This window comes from Belonocnema kinseyi, chromosome 1 (assembly GCF_010883055.1).
Source record: "Belonocnema kinseyi isolate 2016_QV_RU_SX_M_011 chromosome 1, B_treatae_v1, whole genome shotgun sequence".
In the NCBI taxonomy this organism is placed as follows: domain Eukaryota; kingdom Metazoa; phylum Arthropoda; class Insecta; order Hymenoptera; family Cynipidae; genus Belonocnema; species Belonocnema kinseyi.
In genome coordinates, this window is record NC_046657.1 from 22,522,416 (window position 1) to 22,545,154 (window position 22,739).

General features: G+C 28.5%; 1 protein-coding gene across 1 annotated transcript in view; it reads left to right on the forward strand.

The window, feature by feature from the left end:
• Positions 1-22,739, forward strand: part of LOC117177017 (extensin-1-like) — a 37,150-nt gene that overhangs the window by 919 nt on the left and 13,492 nt on the right. The gene's annotated exons all lie outside the window — the stretch shown is intronic.

Sequence of the window (22,739 nt, forward strand, 5' to 3'; positions counted from 1 at the left end):
GGGAGCTCTTCTTAATATTTTGACACCAAAATCATGTCGATACACCTTACCGACTGCGAGTAAAGCCACCCACGCTTTAACTTGACAGACTGTATATAAATACCTCCGCAATTGACTGCTTATCCGTACGTAACGTGTTACTGAACTGTGAAGATGTTAATGATATTTAAGGAACCCTTTACCTAGCAACAGATAATAAATGGTGTTTTATGGGTCGGCGTACGAACCTGTACCCCAAGAATTTAAAAAATCCGGGTACGGTCCCGGAACGTGAATAAATTATAGGATCCTGGGCCGCGTCCTTGGAGAATTAAAGGGTCGAGTGCGGACCTGAATCCTTAAGGCGCCTTCAACGGTTGTCACTTTGGCTACATCCAAATTAAGTCTAAAGGGATGAATTTTTGAATATATAATTTTAAGCACACAATCTAAAAACAATTATAAAGGTTTGTTCAGAAATTTTTTCAAAAGATGTTTTGGTTGTTGTTGTCTTTTGCCTTTCAAGATGGATTGTATTTTCTCGCTTGAAGCAGCAGCGGCAACAATAAAGTTTTGGACTGTGAAACTTAATGGTACAACAATTTGTAACTTGACATTTTGAAAATTTTGAATAGGTTGAGTTTTTAACATTTAGAGTTTAAAGTTGTACAAGTTTAAGGATCAAATATTTGAAATTATTGAATTTAGGAAACATGGAACTTTACACTGTTACATTTTCAAAATCTATACTGCAAACGTATGCAATTTGAAAGGTACTTTTAGGAAAAAGCTCTATTATCGAGATATACGATTAATAACACAGCCACACAAAAAAAGAAGTATTTTGATTTGGTAACGAGACATATATATTCCTATGTATTTTGACGCGCTGAATATGAAATCGCCATCAGAATTAGCGCAAGGGTTCTCTGTTTGGTCCTAAACTCAAAAAACTCCTTTAGTTCGTTGAAATGGCCTCTTTTGCTAGTACGAACTCAAACCAGATACCTGTTAATGCATTTTTGGCGTCACTAAGTTTAATAAGATTATTTTACGAGCTAATCAGGTAAGATTTCATTCAAAACTTCAAACCCGTTCAATTTAATCTCAAAGAACACTTCAAATCCATGGAAATTACATTTTTTATGCGCTAAAGCTGGAACCTCGCCACATTCCTACTCGTTCTCGGGGTTTCCAAGTCCAATTTCACAGTTTCGTGAAACCTACTGCGTTACAATATATTATTTACCTTAAGAATAATGAATCTTACTTAAAAAATACCTCTAATTCCTTACAGCAGTTAATTTTGTAGTTGAAAAATAAAACATTTGTATTTTATCCACGTCGAAATGTTCGAACTCAGGGTCACAATTTATATTTTTGTTTTTTGTTTTAATAAAATCTAACTTGAAAGTAACATCAATTTACCTGACAACCTTTCTTTACTCTATTTTCCTCGTACTATAACGTGTACTTTTTTCTTCAGAGGATTTATCCAACTTACGTTTTCTCCATCTCATATTTGTTTCTCTCTTTAACATCCAGCAAACATGAGCGATCATGAGTTCATCCCAACTACCCTAATATTGTTATTCCAGAAGTTTCATATCTTGATGAAACTGTTCTCCTTATTCTTTGTTGTAATCACCAAAATTTTTGAGAAACCTATCCGCATGTGAATCATGAAAGTGTAATTTTTAATTCATCAAACCTCCCAGCTTTTGAAATTTGTAAGCATCTTGCCCACAAGCTTCCTTTTTAATTTTGGTCGATTGAGTTCCAAAATTCGTGTCTTTGAAGAACGTCTGAATCTGTGGTCCATCGAATACACATTCTTTAATTTAACATCAAAAATAGTTGAGAATTTTTGCCCTATGTACGTAAATCATTGGCCATTTAACTAGTCTTTCATGGATGATATGACAACCAGATTCGAAGGATTCTCTCTCAGGCCAATGCTTTTTTCTGCAACGGTTGGCTCGATCTCTTCTATTCCATAGACATAAGAAGCACGGCTCTCTCGTGAAATCTGACTGTTGACCTATGTTCATAGTTATAACTTTGAGATCACCACAGATTTTCCATTTGTGATTTGCGTACTTTACTTTACCTAGAAGCATTTCCCCATTGTTGTACTTCAATTTAATCACTGTTGAGTGAGCTATCGACAATTTTTTATTCAGATTCAGTGCGTCAAAAAGGATAGGAGTATTTATATCTTATTACCAGATGAAGATACTTCTCTTTTTTTGTGTGGCTGTGAATTCCACAATCTTAAACATTAAAAATGTATATATCTTCACTTTTGAAGATTCAAAATTTAAGGTAAGTACTTTTTTCTTAAGTGACAGAATCTTTAAAGAAAAAATTGAAACTTTCTTTCCGATCATTAAAATTAAAGACTTACAATTTCAGTAAGTCTTCTAAGTACAAATAGCAACAAATCAAAACACTATTTTTAAATAATGTTTGTCATTTTTTCACATTGAGTTGTCGAAATAATGTAAACTTTGGTATTATTTTATGACCTAATTTGGAACCTTAGAAATTCTAAATCCAAACGTGTTTGATTTTGAGTTATTCGTTTTTTAACTTTTGGGGGAAAAATAGACAACGCTTTTAATTTTCTTTTTATTAAGGAGACAATCCCGTGTATGAATCCAATCAGGGATCCGGTCGATACCAGCCTGGTCGGATTTTGACTTCAATACCAGCCGGGATCCGGTCAGATAATCTAGCCATAAAGCAGTCAATAAATGTTACTTCAGGCGAGAAATTAGTAACTTGTTTTGACTTTTAAGGTTTATAGTAAACAATGCGATGAGCTTTAAAAGTTAAATCAATTTAACTAATTCTGGCGAGTAAATCGGAGTAGAATTTCAATCGCTGATGGTAGAACCTCCTAGCTATTGTTTCATTTTGAAAACCACGTAGTATTTTAGGCTAGAATTGAACTAAGGAAAAAATGTATACACAATAGTATAATTTAATTTAAAATAATAATTATCCACGCACTAAAGGGGGCATGCAAACTTATCACTTAACTTATTACTGAAATAAGGTTTATTTTTAATAGGAATCACGATTTTATTTGCGAACTTTGAAAAGACGACACGACGTTAGTGCCATGTGCATCCTCGTTCGAGCCTGAGTGTCTACGCAGGCGCCAGGCGGTAACTTTGAAAGTGCGCAGACTAAACATTGTCTGAAAATAGAGAAAATTATACAAATTTTAGCAGTTTTGCTATTGCACATAGGAATGAATATTTGAATTATACTTTTAAAATAAAAATCCATCCAGTATTCATAATTACGTTTTTGATAATGTCATGGTTTTAAAAAGTGTACTTCCTGGAAGACAAATTAACCTTATTAGTGCCCAGTCGGCCCCTGACTATAAGTTTTAACTAGGGTTGGTGAGGCCAACAACAGGCGGGCTCCGGATTAGATGATTCGAGAAAAATGTAGACCGGTCGGTTCCCAAACGGTTCCTGTTCATGAAACCCAGTCAGGGGTAGCCCAGCCGGGATCCAACAAGACACCTTGTAGAAACAGTTAAAACAGAAAAAGCTGAACCCAACTTTTCTACCATGATCCTTTGGACTCCTTTGGCATCACGATCGGTCCTGTGAGCAAAAAGAACTTTCATTTCAATACCGCATTTCGTTCATGTCGACTTAACCAATCTATTTAATGCCTGGGCAGAAACTGCTTTATGGGGTTTTCTAATCTGTGAAAAAAATTTAATTACTTTCGCCGCAGACTTGACTTGAGCAAATAAGACACTAACATTAATGCAGCACAGAGTGCTCTACTTTGTAATAATGTAAAATTAGGATCGGTTGAGGTTGATTTTTTGCTGATGTTTAAACGTGCTAAGGTATTCGAATCTCAATACAGGATGTAGTTTTCCCAACGTTGTCAAGGTTGGGTAGGCCAATCTGGATCCACAACAATGCCGTAAGTTCTTTCTGATTGTATTTTATTCAGAACTGTTGAAATTATCGCGAAGGGTGGAAAGACATAAAAGAAGAACTTTCCCCAAGACAAAAAAAGCATCAACTGCTACTGAGCTAGAATCTTTCTTATAGGAAATGTAATATTTGCACTTTGCATTGTCACGACTAGCAAATAAGTCAACCATCGGGTCACCGAAAACTTGAACTCTTTTTCTGAAAGCAAAACCTGCTAATTCATATTCCGTGTCTGGCTCAGGTCATCGTGATTTAATGTCAGCCTCAATATTCTCCTTAGAGCTAATATAGGGAGCGAATATCCATAATTAGCATGCCTCGCACCATCTTCAAATCTCTACCGTTATATTGCTAAGATGAACATACTGAGTACCTTCTATTCTATTAATATAAGAAATGGCGGTCATGTTATCTTTTCTCAAAAGCATTTCGCATGATGGTAAATGCTTGGAAAAACAGTTGAGACCAAAGAATGCGGCTTTAAGTTTTCAAATGTTGATATCTAGAACCTGTTCCTCCTATGTCGAAGAACCGTGAGATCTTGGAGAGCCACAAGCAGCTCCCCAACTAGTTAGAGAAGCAACCGGGAAAATCTCGATAGTGAACTCTGCCTACCTTATGGATCTATATCTCGTTAAAATATGGCTTTTCCACCACAACAAATCCTTCGGTTTTAAATTTAATCTCATAGACGCGTCATGATCATCATTGTTTTCTGCTAAAGCTTTGATTTTCTTTTGCTCGAAATCTTTGGTATAAAGCCAACTTTAGGATAGAGCAGGAAAAAAAAAGCTATTAAAGAACCGATAAATTGGATTGATGAAGGACCATTTGCAACAAATTAAACATCAAGCCTGAAAATTTGTAGTTGTTACTTGAAACTATCTGACATTTTTCCTCACTAATAAGAAAGCCAGGTTTCTGTAATAACTTTTTGGCCTCGATTAAATTTTTTAAACAACAAGAATATGTATTACCAAATTAAAAATAATCGTTAAGATGATTAACGGCCAAATTACCCGACTTTCTCAGAGGAGAGACTGCAGGCCTTGAAAGCATCGTGAAAACATAAGAAGCTGTACAAATGCCAAAGCGTACGCACGTGAATTCATAAGCTGAACCCTCGAACGCAAATCTCAGAAATTTCCTATCACTTTCGTCATCCGAAATTGAATGGAAAGTGTCCTTTAGGTATGCGGTTATCATAAAGCAGTCCCTACTTATTAATTTTATTGATTTCTTATGGTCCTTAAGTTCGAAATTTCCCTTGAAAAAATATATTCAATTCTTTAAGACTTATAATGGATCTGTTACTACCATCTGGTTTAGGAACTAGGAAAATGCCAGAAAGAAATTGACCCTTTACATGCTTGCATTCGCGTATGGTGCCCCTTTCTGTGAGTTGAGAAATTTAAAAATACTTCGTGTCTTTCTACAGTAGACCAAGCAGTATGTCTAACAAAGGAACTTTATATTCCCTGACCCAGAACAAGATTTTTGGTTCTGATTTTATAGCCTTCTATTCCTTAGAAAAATGTCTTAATCTACCAGCAACATTACTGACCCTAATCCTTCGTCCTGAATTCCTTCCTGCCTGATCAGCTAGGTTGATATGGTTTCGGCTGAAACCGTTGATTTCTGTGGTATGATTGGTGAGGAGTTAATTCCTTCTTCTGCCTACCCCACACCGCCGAATTTCTCGCATGTAAATGAGGCCGGCTCCTCAAGTTTTTTGCATTATTTCTAGATGCAGCCTTCTTAAGATTGAACGCAGTCGACGTTCGCTCTACGGCTTGGGCTGATTCGACTTTTTCAATAAGGTCCTTTCCAAATACAATTAGTTTGCACAAATTAAAAACTGTATTTAAATTCAGAGGATCTAGGTTTAGCAGTTACTAGGAGGCAAGTATTTCTTCAACAAATTAGAAAGCTCTTCCGCCAATAAACCTAACTGAAGGATTTCGTTTGAGCGATAAATATTGAAAAATATTACTGTCGATAAAGACGGGATTTACTCCTGCTTCATTGGCAAGAGTCGGCGAATGCAGATACTCAAATTCCGAAGCTGATGATTCATAATGACGACCTATACAAATGAAAAAACATCGACCTTGTTTATTACTTTATTGGCACATAGATCATGATCCAATAAAGCATGGTCCTGCCAGCCGCAAGTAAAAAAAAATCAACCAATCAGATTCGGCACCCTGGCGCACACGACCCTTCTGACATCTAGGATCGAGTGCGGTAGTTGGCTTCCTCTTCCATTCGCAACAATGCAGTGAGTATGGTGGGGGACATCGCTTCACTCCAAGTCACTCCAAGTCGAACGTATTTGAGCATCGAATTGGCGGGACCATGGTTTGTTGGATATCATGCACATAGATTATAAAGTGAGTTCTTGTATTACTATAGTCAAGATGAATAATTTTAAGGAACATGAGCCTCTATTAACAGTTATTAAATTTTATACGCATGACTTTTCTTGGATATGAGCCCTTTAGACAGGTATGAACCTGCGAAAAGTTCTTAGGCTATGAGCCTTTGGAAATATAAGATTATGCCTTCTTCCATGGAAAATCCGCCATCTTAAATCATGTGTGGATATGCACAATTAAAATGATTGATTTTTTCAAGGGTTAAACGTATAAATATCTCTATAGGTTAATATGAATTTTAAAAATTAAACGCAGTTAGAAAACCTTACTGTAATGGAATGACTCAGATTCCGAACTGGAATATCGTTTTTGATACTTGGACTTCTTTGATTTTTTGCTATGACGACTGTCCTGTGTCTCTTATAATTTTAAGATACGCTTCAAGATCCTCCGGTGCTTTCTTGGATCTAGAAACGCATCCTCCGATGACGATGAAGATGACGAAGAACTGCGCCTTCTACATTTACTTTTTCCCATTTCATCAATTTAATCTTATAAAATAACACAGAATGAAGTGGTTTGTCTGACACAAGGAAAAATAATAAGTTGGGGGGACTACGTGTTGATCTATTCGAATAGTTGGATTTTGTAGCAAAGAGATGAATTGTAAAAAAGCAACCAAAAAGTTGTATTTGCAAATAAGAAGATTCATTTTGCACCAACAAAGATCAATTATTACAAAACAAATTATTTTTCATTCAATATGTTAATATGTGTTTGAAAAATTAAGATTTGAAACCTTTCTGTACGAGCTCACGCAGAGTCGCCCAAAGGAATATTCGAGCTCGAAAACTGCTTTACCTGCTACCTGTTTTGCGGAGTAGTAGAGCACATTACTACAACGATGCTGCCGAGTGAAATTTCTTTCTTTTATTTTTACATCAAAAATCGATTTTTTCGAAAAAAGCAGCATTTACCGATAGTCATTATATTTCTTAGAGCATTTATAAAAAAAAATTAAACAAAATAGCTTCATCGTTTGTCTTGAATCTTATTCTTCGATTTCCAGGGCCCTTAACACACTCCGGTATCTAAAAGTTATTTTTTTCCATTTTTGTCAAATATGAATTCAGATTTATTAGTTCGTAAGATTTATTTAAATAAAACTTGAACAATTTTTAATGATGCAAAGTGCTTAATATGTAAACGCATCATTAAAAGTAATAAAGTTGTATTATTATATTTGCGATTAGGCTAAGAAATTATTATTGTTTGTTATTTCAAATAAGTGATACGTTCGCATGAATTACTATTCACGCAATCAAAAAATATATAAAGAATTAAATAAAACATTTAGGTTCAAACTCAAAGTTCTTGAATATAATCAATATAATACATAGCATTATTTTGTATTAAAAATATTATAAATTTAATTTAAATTTAGTATGCCTTTACTATATAATTCAATTGAAAAAAAATGTTCTTAAATATTATTTAAAAAGATCATTAGGAATTCAGTTCGTGTATTAGGGTTTCAAACACCTTTAATAATTATTGTTTATTATCACAAATATGCAGCAACGTACATTTAATGATTACTTGAGAATTTATAGAATTATGCATTGGAATTTCCTAAATCTTGTTTTCAAACATTTTTTTTAATTCCCTTCTGTAATTTTTCTTCAAGTCCTAAAACGCGAAATAGAAACTAGCTAAAATCTGGACAATTCATATATTGAAATTCGTAAATAACTCGTGGATAGCGCCAGGCTATTATTTTGTGAATAGACAGGCTTGAGAAAAACTATACTGGCTTTATCATGATTCAAGACTGCCAGGAAATTTTTTTACTCAGGGGACACGCACATATTTTACTTTAAAAATATTCTATTGTGAACATTTTACATTTAGTATTGTTTGATTACAAGGGATTTCAATTTGGAATTATATTGTTTTTAGGCTAAAAAAATGCCAAGTATCTGACTTAAATTTTTTTTGCAGATTAAAAAAAGAACTAGGAAGTTTAAAAGTATCAAAAATAAAAAAAAAGACATTTAAAAAAGGATTTTGTTTCCACATCATCCATTCAATCTTTTGTGATCCTGTTGTTGTGTTGGCTAACTCGATATACCAAATTGTTTTAATTACTTGAAAATATGATGCTTTTCATGCGCCTGGGAATGAGCAAACCGTCACGAGAAGTGTACGCGTGATGAACGTAAAACAGGCGCTCCGGTTTCAAGATGGACACAGCACGAGATCTATCGTCTTTAGACTCTAACGTATAATATTTTGACGGCTGACAGTCTACGCCGCCCTGGGTACCTGTGAACGGTCCCCCCACTACTTTCACTCACTGAGCCGAACTGCGTCGTCGATATCGGTGAATAGGAGTCCTTCATACCTATAGAGGAATAAAATGCGGAATATAAAACGTTGTCAATTTAGCACTTGATTATTTATAAATATAATATTCGGAATCTGCGAAGTCTAACGATTCAAATGATATATTATTTGACTTCAAAAGTTGAAAATTTAAGAATGAATGTTCAAGTTTATGGTGAAATCTTTTGAGTATATTCTACTCAAATCCACTGCAGCACCTTTAATTTATTAGTGTAATATTTTTTATAACTTGAAAAATTCCGGAAGCTAAAATTTGGCCACATTTGAAAGCTTATTAACTAAAATCATAAATTTAATTTATTTCTAAAACAATCGCATTTTTAAAAATTATCCTTAAATAATTTTGCACTTCTAGTCCAAAATGAATAGTCTCATTCTTAGCTTAATTTGGAAATTCATTAACAAACATAATTTTTTTACTGCTCAGCTAATTTATTTATTAAAGTTAATGGAAAATACTATTTTAAAACATGAAAAGTAGAATATACAGGATTTTCAGCGAGAGACTCTTAAAAGTTGCGTTACTTAAATCTACTTTCAGAAATTTGGACAGGGACAAAAACAGAAAATTGCATTTGCATGAGTGAACACTTTTTTTATTTTTTTAACTTAATGCCTTAACCAAAAGTGTCTAATTTTCAAATAAAAAAGAAATTATTCCAAAATGTTTAATTGAATAATCTTAAGAAAATTTATAAATTTTTTAATTCTATTATTCAAAGCAATTTTAAGCAAGAAGCTAATAAAAATTATTTAAAAATTTTTAGGGAATCCAATGAAAACTTTGGTATTATCTTCGAATTTTTTCCTACAAAATTTGGAAAATTTTGCAAAATTATAAAAAATGCCTGAAAAGTTAAAAGCTTTAAAACATTTCAACATGTTTAGAAACTTCTCAATTTTGTGTTAAAAATCTTGAAAAATCTACGTTTTGTTTTAAATGATTTGAAATCTTTTCAAGTTTTAAATTATTTTGGAATCTTTTCAGTACTTCTAAATGTATCTTGAGCTGACTCGAATTTCTTCAAATTGATAATTGACTAAACATTTTTTCAGTTTATAATGAGAATTAAATTTCTGTTCTGATTGAAAATTAATTTTTGCAACCGAAAATATAACTATTTTATGTTTGGTTGGCATTTAAAATATTTTTGTAAAAACGTGCATATTGTTAATAATTAATCTTTTTGGATAGAAAATTAATCTTCTTGGTTGAAAAGTCAACTTTTTGGTTAAAATTTTTTTTTGGTTACTTAAAATACATTTTTGTGGTTTAAGACTCTTCATTCTAGTAAAAAAAATTTTTTTTGGCTGAAAATTTTACTATTCTCTTAAAAAATTGTTTTTATTTAGTTAAAAAAAATTTTGGCTTGCAAATGTAATTATTTCATTTTTGCTGGATAATTGACCTTTTTTAGTTGTAAATTCAATTATTCTGGTAGAAAATTCATATTTTTCTTCTAAAAATTAAACTTTTTTGTCACCTTTGGGTTGAAAACTGGACTTTTTTGCATGAAATTGTTCTTTTTGGATTTAAAACTCAACATTTTGGCTCAGCTTAATTTAACGAAAGTAAAACAGAAAAATTTAAATAAGTAAATGCAATTTTAGGTAGGTTTAGAAAACGTCACTTTTGAGATTAAATTCTTGAATAATTCATATATTATATTTGACTTTTTATGTGTTAAATAGTATTTCTAATTAACTTTTACAAAAAATTGGTTTAACGGTAAAAAACTATGATGTTTGTTAATGAGTTTCGAAATTAAGAAATTAAGGAATCTTTATAATTCGCAGATTTCGAATATTATATAAATAAACAATTTATTATCAATTTTAGTTATTTTCTCTTAGAATAGATTTAGAAAGTCGCAGTTTTTCACAGTTTTTCAACTAATTTTCAACTTTTCATTTAATTCCAACAAAATTAATTATTTAAATAATTTATTATCATCTATAACAATATTCCTTTTAAAAGAATGCTAGGAGGCTGCAGCTTTTTCCTAAATTTTTTACTTTTTGTCCACTTTTTATTTAGAGTGAGGTAATAATGATTTCAAGTTTTGAAACATGATTGTTTAAACAATGTAATTATTATTTTCAAGAATATTCTTTTTTAATAATGCTAGAAAGTTGTGATTTGTCATAAAATTTCAAACTGATGTCTATTTTTCACTTAGAATGTATTAGTAACTGTCTAAACAATTCATTATCAAATATAACAATATTTCCTCAGTTCTTTTTTTGAATTCTGCACTTTTTGTCAACTTTTCACTTAGAACTTAGCGCTCGGTACAAATTATTAAGATTTAAATTAAATAATTGTTTAAACATCTTTACCTCGACCTCTTAAATAATTTCTCGAAAGTTGCTGTTTTTTCTGAAATTTTTTACTTTGCTTTGCCTTTCATTTATAAACAAAAAATGAGTAATAAACAATACAAGAAAAAGTTTTAAATTTCAGAAGAATACGCAACTTAAAATAGCATTACTCTAAGTCATAAGAGAAAATACATGTTTATAAAACAAAATAAATTGTTTAATTTTGTTCACTTATTTTAATAGTTTAAAGGGATTTCAAATATTTTGAAAAATTGTAGGGTATATTAAAATGCCAAAGCGTTTTTAAGAAATTTCTAAGGGTTTTACGAATTTTAAGATATTCAAGTGTTTTAATTGATTTAAAACAATGTCTATTTAAATCATCCTCAAATATTTTCGACTTACCTTACATACGTAGAAAAAAATTTTACTTCGAAAAGGGGTTTCAAAGATTTAAAGACATTTAAACATATTTTTTGGAATCCTGAATTCTTATTAATTTACCCTGAATTATTTTGAAATTCTTTGGAATTTTCTTGAATTTTTTCATTCACTTTAATTCTTCTGAATTTACTGAATTCCGCTTCATTCAATATTTTTGTTTTAATTTTTTAAAGTTTTCATTTCATTGATCCTGATGTTTTTTTACCTCAAATTGAATTCTTGGATATTTGATTAAATTATTTTGAATTCCTTTGCATTTTTCTCAGATTTTTTTAAAGTTACTGAACACAATGAAATTTTTTTCATATTTTAAAATTATTTCTTATTTATTTGATTTCGATGCACCTTGAATTTTTATGAATTTCGTCGAATTATTTAGTAATGAAGTAATTTCAAGTATTGAAAAACAAGAAAAAATTCTGCAAATATTTATTAGGACATAATGATATGAAAAGTATTTTGTTTCTCATTCAACGAAAATGATGCAATAAATCAGATTTTTAAATTATGTATTTGTCTAAAATATTGGCGATCTATACTGTTTAATTGTACTTATGATAGATTAGATTTTAATTATGAAAAATTCTTTTTAAAGAAAACATAAATATTTCTAATAAAATTTATTGACTTTGAAATCCCTTTTACGATTTCTAAAAAGATCATTTTGCTTGTGTAAGATATTTCATAGTTTTATATTAATACTTCTGATGGGCCGGGGCAGTTTTGGCTCAATTAAAGGAAGGTCTATTCAGGATAAATCTATTGATAAAAAAAAAAATTACCAAAGCGTGAAACAAAATATACCTTCGCATTTAGCTTGACACGAACAACAAATTTTTCTAATGAAACTTTTTTAATCGAAAATTATTGCTTAAGATTAACAATAAGGACTTGGAAAATTTCACAGTCAAAATTCGATGTTTTGTAAAACACAACTCGCGATTATTCGACCCTTTGTTGATAAAAATTTTTTAAATTTATATGGTCTATCATTATTATACTAGACTATAGTGTGCACGCGCACGCGCGCGCTCACTTTTATATTTATTTTTATCATTTACTCAATTTTGTAATAACAATTTTTTTTTATTTTCTGAACACTCATATTCTTCTTCACATATTACGTAACGTTATTTTAAACCCTTTCATCTTCCCACACCCTGAATGCAGTTACGTAACATTCTTTTTTTGTATTAATTTTAAAAACTTAATAGACGTTTTGTAAATTAAATTATATTTTTAGGATGAAGTGCGGTATAGAAATACATTGAACAATATTTTGACGTAACACAACAATGCTTTTTTGATATTTTTTTAGTTACACACACATTTTCCAATTACTTACAAGGAAAGAAGTATCAGCAGTTTTTTTTAGAATTATATGAATTTTTTCATTTTCATGAGTCAATTAGGAAAGATTTTTAAATATTTCTGATATGTCAAAAAAAGAATGTCGAAGATTTAAAAAATTTACATTTTATTTTACGGGATTGTACAAATTATTAGATAAATTTTATCCTCTTCAAAAGATATTTAGGGTTTTTATAATTTCAGAAAAAATGATAAATATTCCGTAAGTCTTCGGAAATGCTTCCAAGGTTTCAAATATTTTAAATATATGTAAAGACTCTTGAATTCCTAAAAATATTTTTAAACGACTACAATTTTTCTTGAAATTTAGAAAAATAATTTTAAATGTAAAAAATTAAGCTCAAAATCTTCAAAACTTTCTTACAAATTTGAAGAAAATTATAAAAGATTTTTGAATACTTCAGATTCTTCAACAAAAAATCTAGATTTAAAAAAGATTATTTGACGGAATTTTACAAAGTAATAGGAAAAGCTATTATATTATATATAGTTTTTAACATTTGGCTTTCTTTTTGTTTAAAAACTTTCACATAAATCTGCATTTTTTTAAATCTTCTGCAGTTTAAAAATCTCCTTCATTCTCCTTTAATCGTCGCTATATTTATAGAATGTTATGGTTTATTTCATTTTTTATTTTTTAATGTTCCCAAATTGAAAAATTTTGCTTTAAAATCTTCGACTCTTTTTCGAAATTTAAGGAAATATTTGATGTTTGAAAATCTTTTTGAATTTTCTCCTAAAGCTCATTTTCAAAATAAAAATCGAAAGAAATTGTTTTGGGAACCTAAAGAATTTATGTCATTATCTTGAAATTTTAAAAAGTCCTAAAATATCTTATAAATTTTCATTGCTTTTTAATCGTTTCAAAAATTCTACATATCTCTTAAATTTACTATAATCTGTTCTAAAATTATATATTATGGCACGATGTTGCTTTAAAAACTTTAAACCCTTTTTTTAAATTTCATGAAATAATTTAAAACGTTTTGTAATCTTTTGTAATAATCTCTTAGAACTCATTATTAAAAAATCGTTTGAAATTTCCCCATGAATCTAAACTATATATTTTTCCTTCTCTTGACGTCTCAGAAAATTAAGTTTACCTAAATTTAAATTAAATCCTGGAAAATAGAAATAATTGCCTTAAAATCTCCCATATTTTTTAAAAAATAATTTTGGAATCTTTAAAATTTTAAATTATTATTTCAAAAAGAAATATTAACTGCTTAAAATTTTCCCATAACGGTTTAAAAAAAAAATCTCAAAATCATTCGAAATTATTAAAATGATTCTATTGTTATAATTCTTAATATTTTTGAATAATTTTATTTAACTTATCTCTGAAAATAAAAAAAAAGATTACCCAGATGTAAAAAAGAACACGTTTTTCTTCTTCTTAAAAACCCTGGAATTTTAATATAGTAGCAAAATGTTAAGAAAAAATTATTGCACAACTTAAAATACTTAATTTAAAAAAAAAGTTGTAATTGAATCTTTATTAACTTTGATGTTGTGAAAAAATTAGTCATCTAACAATTAATTAATTTTTTCATAAATTATAACATAAAAAGCATTTAACAATCATTTTCAGTTAAATATAGAAATAATATGCACTCTACATTTTCTTTTAATATCACACTCATTTTTGCAAATTTGTTTTATTGATAACTTTTGATACTAATTTCAGGAAAAAAAACGTATTTCCATATGATTTGAAAAATCGAATGCAAATACATATTTCAGTACATCAGAATCATTTGAAAAATTATCTAATTGAAATAATATGATCAAAAATATAAATGAACTTTTCATATTCAAATCATATTCAATATTCCATTATAGAACCTTTAAGTCAATAATTAAATTATGTTACTTCAATTTCAGGAAATAAGTTTTAAACTTTATTTACTTTAATAATCAGAAAACGTTAATTAGCTAAGTATCAATTGACCATTTCACAAAAGAAAGACCATTAAAATATAATTCTAATATTCAATTGCATAATCTGAGAGGAAATAACATATTTAGCTTATTAAATATTAAACAATTTAAATCCAATCTTTATGTACTTTCATATATTATTATTAAATTTTAATTTAGATTATAATATTATTAAACTTAATGATTTCACAATGTATCTATTAATTTAATATTCTTTTATATTTTTTGAAAAAATTAGATTTTAACATAAACTTTAAATTATTATTCCTGTAACATTGAATAAACCACATTCTGTTGAAAAGTATCTTCAGTAATTTAATGTAACGAATGAAAAATTAGGAGAAACGAATTTAAATATTAATACGTAATAATAATTCAATTAAAATAACAGCTGTTATTGAAAGTGAAAATAAAGACACAAAACGCAAATAATTATAGACGATCGATAAAAGTAGAAATATAGTTTTTTATTTCGATTGATTTTATTGGTTGAAGAAAGATGTCGCCAGTCGCCATAAAATTATAGGGTCTTTGTACCCCCACTATGTCACTCATCGGAGTCGAATATGCGAGCGAGTTTCCGTTCTGCCTTACGCAGCATGCGGTTTGGACGAGGCGAAAAAATTGTGAGTGTCTAGTGCCGTAGAGTTCGAATCGGGATGCAAAAAGGACGTATGGCCGTCGTTTGAATCGTTGAAGTACGCGCAATGTAATCCTCATAATAAATTGTTATATAGTTGTTTAAAATCCAGATCTACTTATTTTCCTGCCACGTATCTTGCGGATGTAGGCCGCTTACTGGGAATACGAATAATTCGTCAATAACCTACAAAATACATGATAACTTGACCATTGTAAGATACAGCGCCCATGCGCTAATAATGGAGGTTACGAGTTTTTATATATAAGGATAAGCGATGACGATAAGGAACGCACTTTGTTTAAAAACCAATATGTTTGTTTTTGTTTAACAGCAAATTGATTCTGAACAAAAACCACGTTTCGCCAAGTTTGAACAGTGGGTCGGTGGGTCGGACCTTGAAATTTGGAAGAAAATCGGTCGAAAATTGTGGAAATGGCAGCAGGTTAAAGTCTACGCACGCTGCCGCTGCAGTGCTGCGGTTATCAGCCTTTGTTACTAGTAGCAGCGGCAAAGAACAACAAAACGCTCCAGCCGCAGCGTGTGTTGACTTTAACTCGCTGCCATTTCCACAATTTTCGATCGATTTTCTTCAAATTTTCAGGGTAACTTTCTCAAAGAATAGCGAATAACTTTCTTGCAATAACTTATTCCAACTAATATTTTTTCGATGATCGGCCCATTAGTCGAAGTTGGCAAAACGTTATTTTCATTCAGAATCAATTTGTCGCATAAAAACAAACATACCGCTTTTGAAAATAAAGTGCGTTGCTTATAGCCATCGCTTATGTATTGAGAATACACCATATAATTTTTAAGCATTTTTATCCACAAACGGCGGAATAATCGCGAGTTATGTTTAACAAAACATCGATGTTGATCTAGAAATTTTCAAAATTTGTATTGTTTATATTTTTTGTTTGACATTTTAGTAACTTTTTTATCTATAAATTGCCCGGAGTTATTGACAATATTAAACGATTTTCCTGATCTTTTTTTTCTTCTTTTTGAATTACTTTCGAAATTTGATTCAGCTAATCAAAACGTAATTAATTCATGTTTTGCGTAATTTTAGATATTATAACAGGCGTTCATCGCGTAAGAATGAAAGGTCATCCATTGTAGTTGAGGGAAATTTTGTAATGTAGTACGATTACTTCATTCATATGTTAATTCATTATCGACGAGTGATTTAGTTTGGTTTTTTCGCAACAAAAGAAGCCGTTCTTCTCTTCTTTCAGATTTTACGACGAAAAATCGTAAAGAAAGCTTTTGCATCTAAAATGGGAAACTGTTAAATTGAAAAAGTATGGAATTGCAAGATATTCTATTTTTAAGATTTACACTTACAGAGTATGCAACTCGCAAACTGTTTTGCGGGAAATTCCTTTTTTAGGATTTACAATTGAAAATTTAGTAATCATAGACTTTCTTAATTTTTCAATCTGTCTTCTTGAATCCTTATTTATTTCAAATACAACTGATTTCTTCACAATGAATATGCAATAGTTTAGGATTAATAAATTATTTAGCTCGAAACTTTATCATTTGTGATTTAACAATCACTGACATTTATTCGAAAAATTAAACTATTATTCACAGAAGCAGAGGAAACTATCTTTCGTATGTGGAAGAAGGGGCATAGAATGATAAAATTAAATAGCAAAATGTGTACTCATTATACTGTGTTAAAATTTTACATAAATAAAAATATATAAAAAAGCAGTAAATAGTAAATAATGAATAATAATAAATGATTAATATATTTATGAAATATTATTCTGCTAAAGATGAAATGAAATATCAACAACATAATTCTGTTTCATGGGGTCCCAAAAAACACCCATAAGTGAACAAATGGGTTTTGCAAGTTTTTGGCGCTAATTATGACTTTTTTGCAGTTTTTAAAATAAAAATTGTTTTTCGCACATGAAAGACTATTTTATACTGATAATTAGATCTTCACATAATTTTTTTTAACAATTTATTATTGCTTTTAGCAATTTTCTCATAGAATGGAGATAGAAAGACGCGGTTTTTTAAAAAACTTTTCACTTGTTGCCGAATTTTCAATTAGAGGGAAGTGATAATTCGTCAATGTTAACAATAGTGATTGTTTAAACAATTTATTATTATAATTAATGATATACTCCTAAATAAATGCTACACAATTGCAGTTAAAAAAATTCACTTTCAGTCAAATTTTCAATTAAGATAAGTTAAATAATTAATTATAAGCAAGAAAATTAATCGTTTACACAATTTATTATTAATAATAATATTATATTTGAATAATTCTAGAATGATGCCGCTTTTCCTGAAATTTCTGGCCCTTTGTCCAATTTTCAATAGGAGTAAAGAAATAATGAATTGAAGTTAACAAAAATAATTGTTTAAACAATTCATTAAAATTGTTTATAATATTTTCTTTGCTAAATTATTGGTAGAATATTGCTATTTTTTCCTGAAATTTTCAACTGTTTGTTTATTTTTCATTAGGCGTGACTTAATAATTAATTATATTTAGCGAAAATAATTGTTCAAACAACCTTATTGTTAACTTTCATTAATTATTATCTCCCTGAGTAAAAAAAGACAGGAAGGTAAAAATTGCCGAAAAACCGCAACTATAAGGTATTGATATAGATGAAAATAGTCATAAATAATAAGAGTTTGTTTAAACAATTATTTTTGCTAAATTAAATTAAGTATTATGTCGCGCCTAATGGAAAATAAACGAAAAGTTGTAAATTTCAGAAAAAACCTCAACATTCTACCAATTAAGCAAAGAGAATATTATTAACAACGATAATAAATTGTTTATAGAATTATTTTTGTTAACTTTAATTGAAAATTGGACAAAAAGTCAGAAATTTCAGAAAAAAACGCATCTTTCTAGCATTATTCAAATATAATATTCTTAATAATAATAAATTGTTTCAACAATTAATTTTCTTGGCTCCAATTAATTACATAACTTATCTCAATTGAAAATTGGACTAAAAGTCAATTTTTTTAAACAGCAATCCTCCACCATTTTTCTGAGAGGATATTAATAACATAATAATAAATTGTTTAATCAATCACTCTTGTTAACATTGATGAACTAATAATTCCCTCTATTTGAAAAATGGACAACAAGTGGCAAATTAAAGAAAAAACCGCTTCTTTCTAACTTCATTCTATGAGAACATTTCTAACAATAATAAATTATTTAAAAAAATTATGTGAACATCTAGTTATCAGTATCAAATGGTCTTTTATGTGTCAGAAACAATTTGCAATAAAAAAACTGCAAAAAAAAAGAAAGAATAAGATTGTCAAAAACGTATTTTTTTCTTATGGGAAATACGCGTTAAACTTCATGGAGCTGGCGGCACCTGTCAACATCATTTTTTTCAACAAAAAAAATGCATTTATTTTTGTGTTCATTCGATATAATATATATAAAAACAATAAATAGTAAATAAGGAATAATAATAAATGATAAATACATTGATAAAATATCAAATTTCCAAAGATTTTAATGATTTTTCTAATATTTCACAATGAATTCGGATATACAGATTTGTGATAGATTATATGAAATTTCGCTCACATATAATTACTTAAAAATATTATTTTGTGAACATTTTTATTTAGCATTGTCCAATTTCAGACGATTTAAATTCGAAATTATTTGGTTTATAGCCCTTCAAATTTATTTTTATAGAAAATTATGGCGTCAGACTTGCAATATAAAGTACAAACTTATTTGCGTGTTTTAGTGAAAATAATTCTGTAATGATTTTTATGTTGTAAAGTGGTTCAAAGAAGTTCAAACTTAAGAAAATATATCAGGTAACAATTATTCGAATGATTCAATAAAAATAATTATTTTAATGTTTTTTGTGTTCTCAACTTATTAATAATTATTAGTTAATTCATTTTATTCGCAATATTAGAGTACATATAGATTCAAGATTGTTGTTGTTTAATAATGTAAAATAAATTCATTGTGAACTATAAGTTTACGTAATTGAATATTGGATATGATTTGTATTAAGAAAAGTTTAAATTTAAAATACACACATTCCGATTTCGTAATTTTTAAAATTTTTTCGAGGGTACGAAATAATTATCTGAATTTAAACTTCAGAATTATGTGTGATTATGTTCTAATGTTTACTTCTTTTCATGTTATGATCTAATTGATTAACTATTAAATTATGAAATTTATTCATTTTTTTCAAAATAATAAACTAATGAACTAAAGTTCCCAGTAAGTTTTCAAGAGTTAAAATCCCTTTTATTAAAATTATATAATTTTTTATATGTTTCTGATGTTGTGAAATGAGTATCTAAGTAAAATTTTAAAAATTTTATGTAAATCCATTTGAATTTTGTCTGTAATGGTTGAAAAGGTTATTAATAATTAAATTTTTCAGAAAAATATTAAACAGAAGTCGTTTAATTATTTAAATAAAAATAATTATGTAATTTTTTGTTCTGAATTCATTACCTAATTATAAACTGATTTTGTTAAAACTTTCATTTTCTTAAATTAGTTAGAAGATGATTAAAAACTGAAATTTAAAAAAGGGCAGTTATATTTAAAAAAATGTAAATTAAAAAAATATGTAGAAGGTAAAAATTGTTTCAATGTTTCAATAAAAATAATTTTCTAGGCTTTTTATGTTGAGAAATGATTAATTAATTATTAGCTGATTAATGTTGTTCATAATATTAAATTACATAAAATTTGAAGTTTAACATTTTTGATTTATTTAACCTAAATTCATTTTTCACTTTAAAGTTATGCAATTTAAATTGGCCATAATTGGTATAATGAAAGTTTATATATTTTTAAAATACCCGTATTCCAGTTACATCATTTTCCAAATGTTTCTCATGTTGCAAAATGAGTATCCGAATTCAATTTTTAAAATTATATTTACATTTGCTTTAATATTTTCTGGAATTAGTTTAGAAGGGCATTAATAATTCAATTTTTCAGGAAAATATCAATTTAAAAATATTCAAAAATTCCAATGAAGAATGTAATGCTTTTTATGTTCCAAACTGAGAAATTGGTTATCAGGTGAATAATTTGTTTCGCAATATTAAATTATATAAACATTAGTTTTTAATTTTTTCTCATAAAGTAACATAATTCGATTATTTACTTTAAGGTTATGTAAATTACTATTAGCTATAATTTTTTCAATAAGCCTTTATTTATTTTAAAATACCTCTATTCCAATTAAATAATTTTTGTAAGTTTTTGTGATGTTGCAAAATGAGTAGCTGAATTAAAATGCGAAAATGATTTTTTATTTCCTTCTGAAATTGGTTTAAAATGTTAATGATAATTATAATTTTTATGAAAATATAAATTGATAGTTATTTGAATGTTTTACTAAAAATAATGATTTGTATCTTAATTGAATTTTCAAAATTATGTGTACATATGTTTCATGGTAGTTGTCGTGTCAAAAGTTAGATATCTAAAAAAATAGTTTTTAAAAATTTTTTTTTAATAGTCAAAATATTATAATTGATGGAATTTTTTATCAAAAACATTGTTTTTTTATAAAAAAATGTTAAAATTTACAATAACAAAAAAACAATAATTTTAACCATGTGTTTTGATATTGAATTTTTCTGACCGTCGCTTCTCACCAATTTTTGAAAAATAATTGCATTTTAATAAATAACGGCTGTTAGGACTTTTCTTTATCTTTCGTTTCTTTCGAGATTTTTTCCTCAATAAGAATAAATTCATCCATAGCTGTATTTTTATATTCTCATAATTTATGATTGAGAAAGTATTAGAATTGTCGGAAATTTGACATCACACTTTTTCAACGGATCTCCATGTTTCGAGCCCCCCTGAATCCGAAAATCAGGTTTTTACGATAGCGTCTGTCTGTCTGTCCGTCCGGCCGTCCGTCCGTAAACACGATAACTCTCGAAAAAATGAACGAATCAAATTCATCTCTGGCACACTTTTTTAAGGTCCTGAAAGAAAGGATGAGTTCGTGAACCAGCCATTTTTGATAAAAATTCAAAAAGTGAGCGCTTTTTGAAAATCTTTGAGACCACTTCTTTCTGAATTTTAAAATTCTATGTGCAGATATTTATAATGTTAAATAGAACAAACAATTTATCCTTATGACTTTTTTCGATAAAAAGAAAATTCTCAGAGTTATAGCGTTTTCAATATTTTCTTAATCAACCGAAAATCAAAATTTGAAGCCGAAAAAACGCACGATTTGAAAAAAAGTCAAGAAAAGAAAAACATTTATTTTTGAAAGCTCTAAAAGATTATCATAACAAATTTTTGGATTTTCTTCAAAAATCAAAAATTCAAATTTTGATTGCACAAAAAATAATGAAAATAAAAAATTCCATTTTGTGGACAAACTATGTAGGATACGAAAAAATATGAATTCACAAAAAATGGTTATCTCAAAAAAGATCAACAGTTTCGTTCAGAATCACCTCTTAATAGGACACCTACTTGTTGTTTTATACGTGAAAAATAACGGTGAAAAAAAAATAAAATAAAAAAAAAATGTGTGGAAAAGCGGCGAAAGTTACGAGAAAAAAATCCAACAAAACCTGTTTACAAATGTCTGTCGAGAAAAAAGAAGAGCTTTGAGAAACTTAATTTTGATTATACTTAAGTAAATAGACAATTTAGAATATGATGACGCATATAAATACAGCCATCTAAAAGAGATCTTTTTGATAAAGTTTTTTTCAAGCATTCCAAATGCTGTCATAGTGTAGAATAATTCCAAATTTTCAGTAATTAAAGTTATTTTATTAAAATATTAAATTATGATTATCAGAAAATATTTCAAATTGTTTTAACTGTTGCATTTATACCCTTCTTACATATTTATGACAGACTATTGTTATAAAAAAAATACAGCTAGAGCCAAATTTATTTTTATTGAAGTGAAAATCTCGAAGGAACCGTCAAATTCATATTTTGTCTTACTTTTGCACAAAATGTGAATATTAATTTTTCAGTCACAACAAAATCGTTTCTTCTTATAATAGTACCTACCTAGAAAAAAATCTAGAAAAAAAACTATAGCCTTTTTGAGAAAATTGAGTAAAAATTTTTTCAGAAAAACCGTCGCCATTTTGTCACTTTTTAGAATTTTCCAAATGTTCTTGTAAATTTCGAAAGAGAATGAATAGAACTACTGGAACCAGAAAGAAAAAGTATAATATCTACATCAGTTTCAAAAATACATCACTTCAAAGCAAAATTAAGATTATTTTTTCATA